The sequence below is a fragment of the Ovis aries genome, chromosome 3, assembly GCF_016772045.2.
Source record: "Ovis aries strain OAR_USU_Benz2616 breed Rambouillet chromosome 3, ARS-UI_Ramb_v3.0, whole genome shotgun sequence".
In the NCBI taxonomy this organism is placed as follows: Eukaryota; Metazoa; Chordata; class Mammalia; order Artiodactyla; family Bovidae; genus Ovis; species Ovis aries.
In genome coordinates, this window is record NC_056056.1 from 92,836,256 (window position 1) to 92,846,835 (window position 10,580).

At 44.3% G+C, this 10,580-nt stretch overlaps 1 protein-coding gene across 1 annotated transcript in view; it reads right to left on the minus strand.

Annotated features, from left to right (window-relative positions):
• Nucleotides 1-9,951, minus strand: part of ADD2 (adducin 2) — a 125,244-nt gene extending 115,293 nt beyond the window's left edge. Inside the window, exon 1 of the mRNA XM_004006050.6 lies at nucleotides 9,597-9,951. The gene's annotated coding sequence lies outside the window, so the exon portion shown is untranslated. The remainder of the gene's footprint in view (nucleotides 1-9,596) is intronic.
• Between the last annotated feature and the right edge of the window lie 629 nt (nucleotides 9,952-10,580).

The window sequence follows — 10,580 nt, forward strand, 5'->3', positions numbered from 1 at the left end:
AGTCTTCTTAGCAAACGGTCTGCACTGCAGGAGGGGAACTAGAGCAGCTCTGATGGTACTGGTGCTCTCAGGGTAACAGAATCCATTTGAACTTCCCCCTGGAAGCATTTTCCACCTAGTGGTCCAAGGGTTGAGATATTGGAGCCCGTGAGAAAGAGATGAAATCCTAGCATGTTACTTATCATGCAGTGAGCAATATCAATCCAGTTAGATAACGAATACTTTAACAGTTTTCATCTTTTAGAATTACCTTATAGACAAATCATAAAGACCAGCTATGATGATGGAACAGTCAGTCAGTTCAGTGGCTCAATCTTTGCAGCCCCATGGACTGCAGCACACCAGACCTCCCCGTCCACCACCGTCTTCCAGAGCTTGCTCAAACTCATGTCCATGGAGTTGGTGATGCCATCCAATCATCTCATCCTCTGTCATTCCCTTCTCCTCCTGCCTTCAATCTTTCCCAGCATCAGGGTCTTTTCAAATGAGTTAGTTCTTCACATCAGGTGGCCAAAGTATTGGCACTTCAGCTTCAGCATCAGTACTTCCAATGAATATTCAGGACTGATTTCCTTTAGGATTGACTGGTTTGATCTCCTGGCAGTCCAAGGGACTCTCAAGAGTCTTCTCCAACACCATAGTTCAAAAGCACCACTTCTTCGGCACTCAGCTTTCTTTATGGTCAAACTCTCACATCCATACATGACTACTAGAAAAATCATAGCTTTGACTAGACAGACCTTTGCTGGCAAAGTAATGTCTCTGCTTTTTAATATGCTGTCTAGGTTGGTCAGGGCTTCCCTGATAGCTCAGTTGGTAAAAAAAAATCCGCCTGCAATGCAGGAGACCCTGTTTGATTCCTGGGTCAAGAAGATCCGCTGGAGAAAGGATAGGCTAACCACTCCAGTATTTGGGGGCTTCCCTTGTGGCTTAGTTGGTAAAGAATCCACATGCATGCAGGAGACCTGGGTTCAATTCCTGGGTTGGGAAGTTCCCCTGGAGAAGGGAAAGGCTACCCACTCCAATATTCTGGCCTGGAGAATTCCATGGACTGTATAGTCCATGGGGTCACAAAAGAGTTGGACATGACTGAGTGACTTAAACTTTCACTTTCACTAAGTTGTTCATAGTTTTTCTTCCAAGGAGCAAGCATCTTTAATTTCATGGCTGCAGTCACCATTTGCAGTGATTTTGGAGCCCAAGAAAATAAACTCTGTCAGTGTTTCCATTGTTTCCCCATCTATTTGCCATGAAGTGATGGGACTGGAATGAATAATTCTTGATTTTGATAATGCAAGTAAATGCATGACTAGAGGGAAGGAAGAAGTGGGCAAAGAGAGATAGTTGTGATACCCTTATCTCACAGAGTAGAGAGTCAAGTGACCCAACCAACAGTCCATGGAATGAGAAACCTGGTTTTAATAAATGCATTGTCTGGTGTGACAGGTATGATGAGAAGAAAGCTAGAGAGGAGATGTAGGTGTGGCCTAAACTACATCCTTGACTTTCAAGGCAGAAATTCACTACACGATGATCAAAGCTGATAAATTCAGAAACAGCAGTATATGCGTATTATTTTGAGATACAGAAGTAACTATAACAGAACAGAAAGCACAGCTAAAATTGGTTTGCCCGTGGATAAAGGATTTAGGGAAGGGCAGGGATTGTTGCTCTCTGTTAGAAGCCCTTCAGTTCTATTTGATTTTTTAACTGTACATATGCATTGCCTTAGAAACAATAAAAATTGAGGGACAGGTGACAGGGAAAATAATGGTATGTTTTATGAAATATAAGAAAGGAAGTTTCACACAATATAATATGCAGTCAGAACAAGCATGGAATGGGTTAAGCTGGATGCTGCATAACTATGGTAACAGATGTAGCTAATTTAGGGCACAAATGAGGGTGTCGGAAAGATCTAAGAGAAGCGAAGTACAAGGAGAATAAATTCTAAATAAAGGAATGCTGAGATAACCAGGATAGATGCTCTGCCACCTGGCACAAGTAAAGAGGGAAAGAACTGAAGCTGCCCCTATTTTTCTGATGTCTTTCCCCATAGATGTTTAAAAATAAAAGCCAACAGATTTTTATATGGGTGCCATGCAGGTAAAGAAAGCAAACATAATGGTATTATACTCGATAAAATAATATAGGAGAAAATCATGTCTGTTAAATAAAATTCTGTCTTCATAAAGTCCCCATGCATTTCAAAGTTTAATAACTTCATCTGTTCTTTGAGAAAAACAATTTATAAATGACATTTAAATGCACAAGGATTGGCTTTCCCTTCAATAAAATGATTCACAATTGAGCATATGCAGTTAACTACACCTTTCAAGATTCCAAAGAAAAATAAAAATAGGAACAAATTTGCATCACTTTTGGTTACCAGGAAGACTGCCATCCACGCAACAGAATCTATGAGGAACTGACATCTTTGTAACACTGATTCTTCCAAACCAGGAACATGGCATTTGATTTCTGGAGTAAATATTAGTAGTTCGTATACTGTTTGAAAACTGTCCATTTCATCAAGATTTTCACATATGTTAGGATACAATAATGCATAGTGTTTTTATGATTTCAAATCTCTTTTTCCTTCCATATATCCTTTCTAGTATTGTTAATTATTTTCTTTTAATTAGGCTTGCTAGAGGTTGTCTATTTGGTTGGCTTTTTAAAAGAGCCAACCTGCCAGATAAAAAGTAGGAGGAGGGCACATAAGGAAGGAAGAGCCTGTGGGGGATGGGTGGAGAAGGGGAATGTCCAGAAAGGTGGTCCAGCCTGCATCTCCAAAAAAGGAGAAGTAAAGCAGTCCAGATAGGTAAGGAGTTTGGGGTTCATCCTAAAGGAGTGACAAGATTGGATTTTTGCTTTGGAAAGATGGAGGGAGGGAGGTCAGGCTCTACGTGGGGAAGAGAAGCGGGAAGCTCTGGAGAAAGCCGGATTTCTAGCCAACAGTATGGCTGACTGAAACAGAAGCCCAGGCAAATTAGACCAGCAGGATGGAGGGCAGCCACATCAACTTAGGGACCAAAGTCTAGCTGGGCCTCATGGAAGTTATAGAATTGCAATCGCCTCAAGACAAATGGCTCCTTCTATAAACTGGTGAGGGGTGTCGGAGATGACCTGTGATTTCTCCTCACCCTGACACCCTCCCCTCTTTGGCCTAATATGGCTACCAGCCCTGAGGTTCCAGGTCCTCACAGGTCCATGCCTGGTCCGACCAGCTCTCCGTGTGGGAGGATGCAGCGGAGGGGGTCAAATGGCCCTTAGTGCTTCTACTCACAGAAACCCAAAGAATGTGCTACTTAGCTTGATACGTTTTTTCCAGACACTTCCAGGCTGGGTCCAGGGAAAACTATTCCAAATAGGACAGTGCTTAGTCATTCAGTCAGGTCCGACTCTCTGCAGCCCCATGGACTGTAACTTTCCAGGTTCCTCTGTCCATGGGATTCCCCAGGCAAGAATACTGGAGTGGGTTGCCATTTCCTTCCCCAGGGGATCAGCACTGAAATTTTTTTTCCAGCAACCACATCCTAAATTCTCTGGCCTCCAGGTCCCACCTGGGTTGTTTGAGAGTTGAGGCCCTGGGGCAATCAACTAAGTTAGGGATATTTACTGCTGGACCAAGTGGCATTTATCTATGTATTTATGTATCTTACTTTTTAGCTGCAAGTGTGCAGTTGATGCAAACCAACCTGGTTTGAAGCTTTACTGGGGGCTCCGTTGGCACATGTCAAGACTGGATGCCCTGTCACTCAAGGTAGAAGGTGCTGATAGCATTCCTAGAGCCTTCTGATTTATACCCCACTCTCTCCCTAACAACACCATAACCCCTCCAGGCCTGGCGCATTGAGCCTGGGGACTATTCTAAGAGGTAACTGGGAGAACATGCCTGCCTCTTCCCAGGAGGATGCCTTATTGAATCATGGGATGGATACTGCTGATTGGCACCATCTGCACCGTCTCTTCTGTAGAGTCCTTAAAGAATCTGGGCCTATGGTCTGTTCTCTCCCTGTTCTCTAAAACTAAAATAGACCTGTCTTCCTTTGCCTGGCACTAGCCCAGTGTTTGCACTGAAAGTGCTCCAAACCCAGGAGTCCTAGGCAATCAGGATTCTACGTAACACACCATCAAATATAACTCTGTGTGGGTCTCTGTATAAATGCATGTCTTTGATATGTGCATATCAATAGGAAAGCTATCAAAAATATGATTATAGTGGGAGACTAACATATTTCTTATAATCTTTGACAGATCATGGGTATGAAGAAAATTTTAAAATAGATTTGAATATAACCAGTAAACTTGTTTTAATCCAAACAAACATTGTACTCCACAGAGAATAGACTTTCTTTTCACCTCACTCAATAATATTGACAAACCTTTCATTTGTAGTTTATCCTAGAAGATAGACCAAGAAGAATTTTTGTTGGAAGCTTACCATTCCATAGATGCTCTTTGAGTTCAGAGGATTTTGATGCTGTTGTTAAAGACAGAGGCAAGCTTTGGTATTACTGCCTTAAAATTCTTTCAAGCTAAAACTATGTCAGTCCCTAGGTATATGGAGTCAAATTTGGGGCCACAATCTCTCTTCTAGAAACTCAAAATTCTATTCCAAGAATTTTGGGTCTGTCCTTGAACCCAATTCAAAATGCTTGAATTTTATAGAAATCCTTTTTGAAAGAAAATCTTATGAACCAAAGGTTGACCTAAATCACTTTATTAAAATATAACTTAAATATGTACATTCAAAAAGACCAGTTCTAAATACTTAAACTTTATAACTTTTATATAAATAGGATGCAAAAATGAACGTGGAAATAAATAACAACTATCCAACTTTAAAATATCAAATTAATAAAATTTATTTACTGCAACAGATAATATTGTTTTAATGAAACTAAAATACCATTTGGGTTTAACAATAGAGAGATGCAGCTTCAGGTCTAGTTACTACATGTTCTCGCTCAGTTGCTTCAGTCGTGTCTGGCTCTTTGTGACCCTATGGACTGTAGCCCACCAGGCTCCCCTCTCCTTGGAATTCTCCAGGCAAGACTACTAGAGTAGGTTGCCGTGCCCTGCTCCAGGGGATCTTCCCAACCCAGGGATCAAACCCACGTCTCTTATGTCTCCAGCATTTGCAGGCGGGTTCTTTGCCATTAATCTTAACCATTGGAACACCAGGGAAGTCCTACTACAGGTTGCTGCTGCTGCTGCTGCTAAGTCACTTCAGTCGTGTCCGACTCTGTGTGACCCCATAGACGGCAGCCCACCAGGCTCCCCCGTCCCTGGGATTCTCCAGGCAAGAACACTGGAGTGGGTAGCCATTTCCTTCTCCAATGCATGAAAGTGAAAAGTGAAAGTGAAGTCACTCAGCTGTGTCGTTACCACTACCTAAATATTTACTTCAATGTACTAATGCAGACAATACATAAACGATGCAAAACAATATTAATAACCTCAAAAATGTGTTTCCTACTTGAAGATAATCAGGTATCATAATTTTAAATTCTGGTATCAAAAAAGAATGGATAGGACTTCAGGGGCCACCTGCCAATGCAGAGGACACAGGTTGCCTGTACATGTCTTGGGGCAACTGAGCCCACAGCCACTGAACCCACACTCTGGAGCCCCTGAGCTGCAATAAGAGAAGCCACTGCAATGAGAAGCCCGCACACCCCAGCACACCCCGCTCACCGCACCGACAGAAAGCCCAGGTGCAGCAATGAACACCCAGAGCAGCCCTTTATAATAAGTAATAAATATTTTTTAAAGGATGGATTTATATGTTTATATATAACTGAATCACTTTGCTGTCTACCTGAAACTAACACGACATTGTAAATCAACTATATTCTAATATAAGATAAAAATTAAATTTAAAAAATTCTGACACCAACCCATCCTGGCACACTTACATAAATGAAGTGCCACTTCATTAATAAAAACAGTATGAATGCTAACATTCATTGAGCATCGTTTTTCACATGTAATACCTCCAGTCCTCACAATCTGACTGTGAAATCAGTGCTGCATATTTATCCACATATTATCATAGGCACAGAGAGGTTGAGTACCTTGTCCAAAGTCTCACAGCTAAGAAGTGGGAAAATGGATCTGAAGGCTGGCTGTCTGGCTCCTCTTGACCATTACACCTAATTGCTGGTCTCATTGCTTTGGACATAAGGTACTTATTGCGAAATTCCTAAATCTGCATTAAATCAAGATCTAATCCAATTATTCTAAAACCAGCAACAGCAACTTTTTCCTTGCATTTTTACTGCAACACCTGCTGCTAATAAATTGCTGCAACTCGGTCCATGCCAAGGCGGAACTGGCAGGAGAGCTTCACTCCTGGCCAGTATAGCAGTGGTCACCAGGAGCTCTTCTTTTCAATCTAGCAAATCTACGCCCTGTGTGGACTCACACACACACATGCACACACACCCATCTTAGTTTAAACTCCCCTCCCTCTCATCTGTGCTGTGGCCCAGCCACCAGGCCTGCCCCTGGCCCACCTGGGAAGACACAGAGGCAAACAAAGGCCCCAGCATTGTTTTGGGGGTTGCCATGAAGATTATCTAGAACACAGTTTTAATATTTATTATGTAAGATCATCACTGAAATAAAGCCACTACCTTTTAGAGAATACACAAGTCCCTCAAAATACAATATTGTCAGAACCCCAGGGGTTCAAGAGATCTGTGGGGGTGATATCAGGATCCCCCACACTAAGGGACACTCTAAAAATGGCAAAGTGAAACCCATCTGACAAGGACATGATTTCAAACACTGCTTCATACCTGAAAAATGTGCTCTTCATACCTAAAAAATTCTGCTCTTAGAATCAAGAATGGTTATGCATCTCTGCAGAAGTTTTTATTCTGTGTCTTTGTGTTTGCACATGTGACATTTTGTATTTCATGCTTTTCGTGCACAGCTCTTCTCACATCTTGTAACCAGATATTCGCTTGAGAGATGTCTTCATGAATGTCCATCTCTTGCATTTGGCTGTAAGTATTGTCAGGGCAGAGACCACGTTTGTCTGCTTCATTCCTTTTTTCCCAGTGCCTCACAGAGCCTGTGCATAGTAGGTCCTGAGTGAATATTTGTTGAGTGAATGAGTCCATGAATAAACAAAGCCCATGAACCATGGGCTTGTCAACTTCGCTTTTTGTATGAGTTGCTAGAAAGTTCAGAGTTGGATTTGTTTGCCCCTCACATGTTTGCCTGGTGGCTCAGATGGTAAAGAATCTGCCTGCAATGCAGGAGACCCAGGTTCAATCCCTGGGTCAGGAAGATCCCCTGGAGAAGGGAATAGCTACCTACTCTAGTATTCTTGCCTGGAGAATTCCACAGACAGAGGAGGCTGGGGGGCGACAGTCCATGGGGTCACAATGAGAAACAACTGAGCAAGTAACACTTTTCCCTTTTCACTTTCAAATGTTTGTATTTTCACATTAGCCTCATTCTTAACACAATTTTATATCTCTACCTTTAGTTTCCTTTTTCTTTCCCATCTACTTCTAAGTCTGTCTTGCTGTATTTTATGAATCTCTGTAAACTGTCTTAAATTCCAAGTAGAACAAGGTAGGTGATAAATATATTTATCAGAGTCATTTTCATAAGTATTCAAAATCTTAACCCTAAACCCTCTGCCAACAAACACATTAGATCATCTGCAAACTTTTAAGAAAAGCTGAGTTTTACTAATTCCAGCACCATGTTGATATTTAAAGTAAATTCAACTCAAGCTTAGAAAACACATACAATGTATCATTTCAGGCAGTTTTGTATATTTTGTATGTGACAAGCACATTTCTAATCAGGTGAGATAACTGGGTGGACAAGAAAGAATATAGAGCTCGCTACAGAAATAGTATGGATTGTGGATCAAAGGGTGATATATTCGTAGTGGTTCTCCAAAATGTATTGACATCATACTAATAATGAAAAGCTTTCTTTTATTGTACCCTTTTAGGATGGGGAGATGGGAAGTGAAAGTAAATTGGGGTGTCTGGGCAAGATGTTGGTCCACAGGCAGAATGAACGTAGAACATTATAAAGTAGAAATATTAAATGGCTTAAACCCCTTTTTAAAATCTCCAACATATATTCTTCCTATGTCGATGGGAGGGGTGACTTGCAAGTCTGAAACTTCACAGCTATTTTCCCTGGTCCTATTCATTTATAATTTAAAGCGCTTTCACTTCAAGTGTTACCAACTATTTTCCCCTTAAAATGAAACATCATTTTCAAATGCCATTTATGAAGATGTCCCTCATTGCACAAGTTCAATGTCTCCTGTATCTCCTCTAGATCCACACCCTAGATGTGAAAGGAGGGTGTCCACCTTTCCCATCATTTGTTTCTGCCAGGATGCCAGAAATCCCTCATTCCAGGTTAATCAGAAAGCACAAAACGTCCCTTTAGGAAACTGACTTGATTTCTAGTATTTATAAGGCTCATTTGAGTCCGTTGAATCTTAGCCAACAAACTGCAAGAGGAGGGAAGAGTGGGCGTGAAGAAACAGATGGGTAATAATCATGTGTCAAAGATAAATGACAATTTTCAGACGAATTTGATAGGGTGTGGGCTTGGGGCTTTTTTTTTTTTTTTCCCCTCCTTCTTTTCCTGTCTCTCTCTCTCAGTCCTCTCCGTCTCTCTCCCCATCCTACCCTCTTTTTGTTCTTTTTTTTTTTTTTTTTTTTGGTCTGGGGGTGGAGATTAGAGAAGAAAAGAAAGGGGGAGAAAAGGCAAGACAATAGGCTAGACCCGAGCGCCTGATCAGCATCCTAAAGCAATCTGCCCCTCCCTTCCTCCCCAACACCAGGTAGGCTGGCAGTGGTCGCGATTTCAAAACAAGCAGACGCTAGCCCCCGCCTCCGGGTGGAGCGTGGCCCCCTACTGGGTGCAGGAAGGGAGAGGAGGCGCGGGAGGAGATGGGGAGGAAGACAAACTGTGATAGATGGTCTGGCTGGCCCGATCTCCTCGGGGACAGTGGCCTTTTTTCCCTCCAAAGTGGTGAGGTCGCATAAAAATTCAAACCCACTGGGGTCGGCGCACGTTCCAGCGCCCCTGCTCCCAATGCAGGCAGCTGCCGACGCCGCACCTGCCGACCCCTCAGCTACCGCGGCTCCAAAACGATGGCGAGGCCGGGGGAGCGCGCCCAGCCCGGCTGAACGCGCCGGGCGGTTCCGCGGAGGGCGGCGGCCCAAAGCAGCGAGAAGGGAGGGGCGGCCCCATGAGGCGAGGCTTGCAGCCCGCCAGCCCGGCGGGACTGAGAAGAAAGCCCCACCTGGCAGGCACTGCGCTCGCGGAGCGTGGGTCCGGTGGTCCCCAAGCAGAGGCCAGCGGTGGGCAGCCCGCTTCCCAAAGAACCTCCGATGTTACATCAGCAACAGAAACCTTTAGGCATAAAGCACAGCCACGGGGAAGGGCTGCCTCGGAGACGCACTTACTGACAGACGCTCACCGATCTAGACCAACCTGCTCCTGCTCGGTGGAAGGATGCTGTAAGGGTAACAGATTTGATTAAAATAAGCAAAACCAAGCCCAGCCCGCGGCGTCCACTCCCAAGACGGGCTTACCTCCTGCAAGGCATCTTCTCCATCTCTGGTCCTCGGCTGCGGGTGGTTGGGGGCTTGTTTTGTTGGCTGGCTTTCTTTGGGAGAGCTGCTTGATAAATGCACCCAGCTAATCTGCAGAGCAGTGTTTTCTACCCATCCTGCAGCCGCGCACTGGCCAGAGCTGCCTGGAATTCCACCAGCAGCGCAGCTTCTCCGCGTCAGTGGTAATCACAGACAACAGAGGCTGCCACTCCTTGACAAAAGGCTTTCGTTCGCGCTCGTCGCTTACAGCTCTGCTGTCAGAATCAAATGCATTTCCCGCACGAGGCTGAGAGGAAATGAGAGCTCTCCCGGCCGAGTGCGCTGACAAAAGGACGCTCGGCGGTGCCCACAGCGCCCCCTCTAGCGGGCCGCTGCCCGGCCGCCCGAGGGCCGCGGTGCTGCAGTGCCCCCGCCCGCTCGCCTGCGCTGCCGCAGTCCCGCCTCCCAGGCCCTCAGCCCACGGCCACTCCTGCACCACGAGCTGCCCAGAACAGCCGAGCCAATGTGAAGATGCTGTTCCTAGGAAGGAAATCTTAAACATGAGCTCCGATGGAGGTTGCATCCCCTTGGGATTAAAAAGAAATACAGTCTTGTAATTTTTTTTTTTTTGTCTAAGGACCTTTTGCTTTAGAAGATTAATTATATTCGTGATTTTAATAGCAAATGATTGATTGTTTGAATTCAAAGCCAAAATTACCCTATCGTAATGCTGACTCCATTTCCCACAAGGGCACTGTGTTTGTTCTTGCCAGACCCTCTCGGATTATGGGCGCACCTCTCTCCAATTCTCACTGCTTCTTCCTCTCACTCCCCTCTCCAGTCTCCCACCCTAGGGGGAACAGGTGTTTGGTGAATGGGCAGCTGGATGGAGAACAAGAATACTTGGTTACAGTCTGCCATTGACTAACTAGCTGTGTGACCTTGACGAAGGCACTCAAGCTTTCTGGGCCTTTCTGGGTCTTA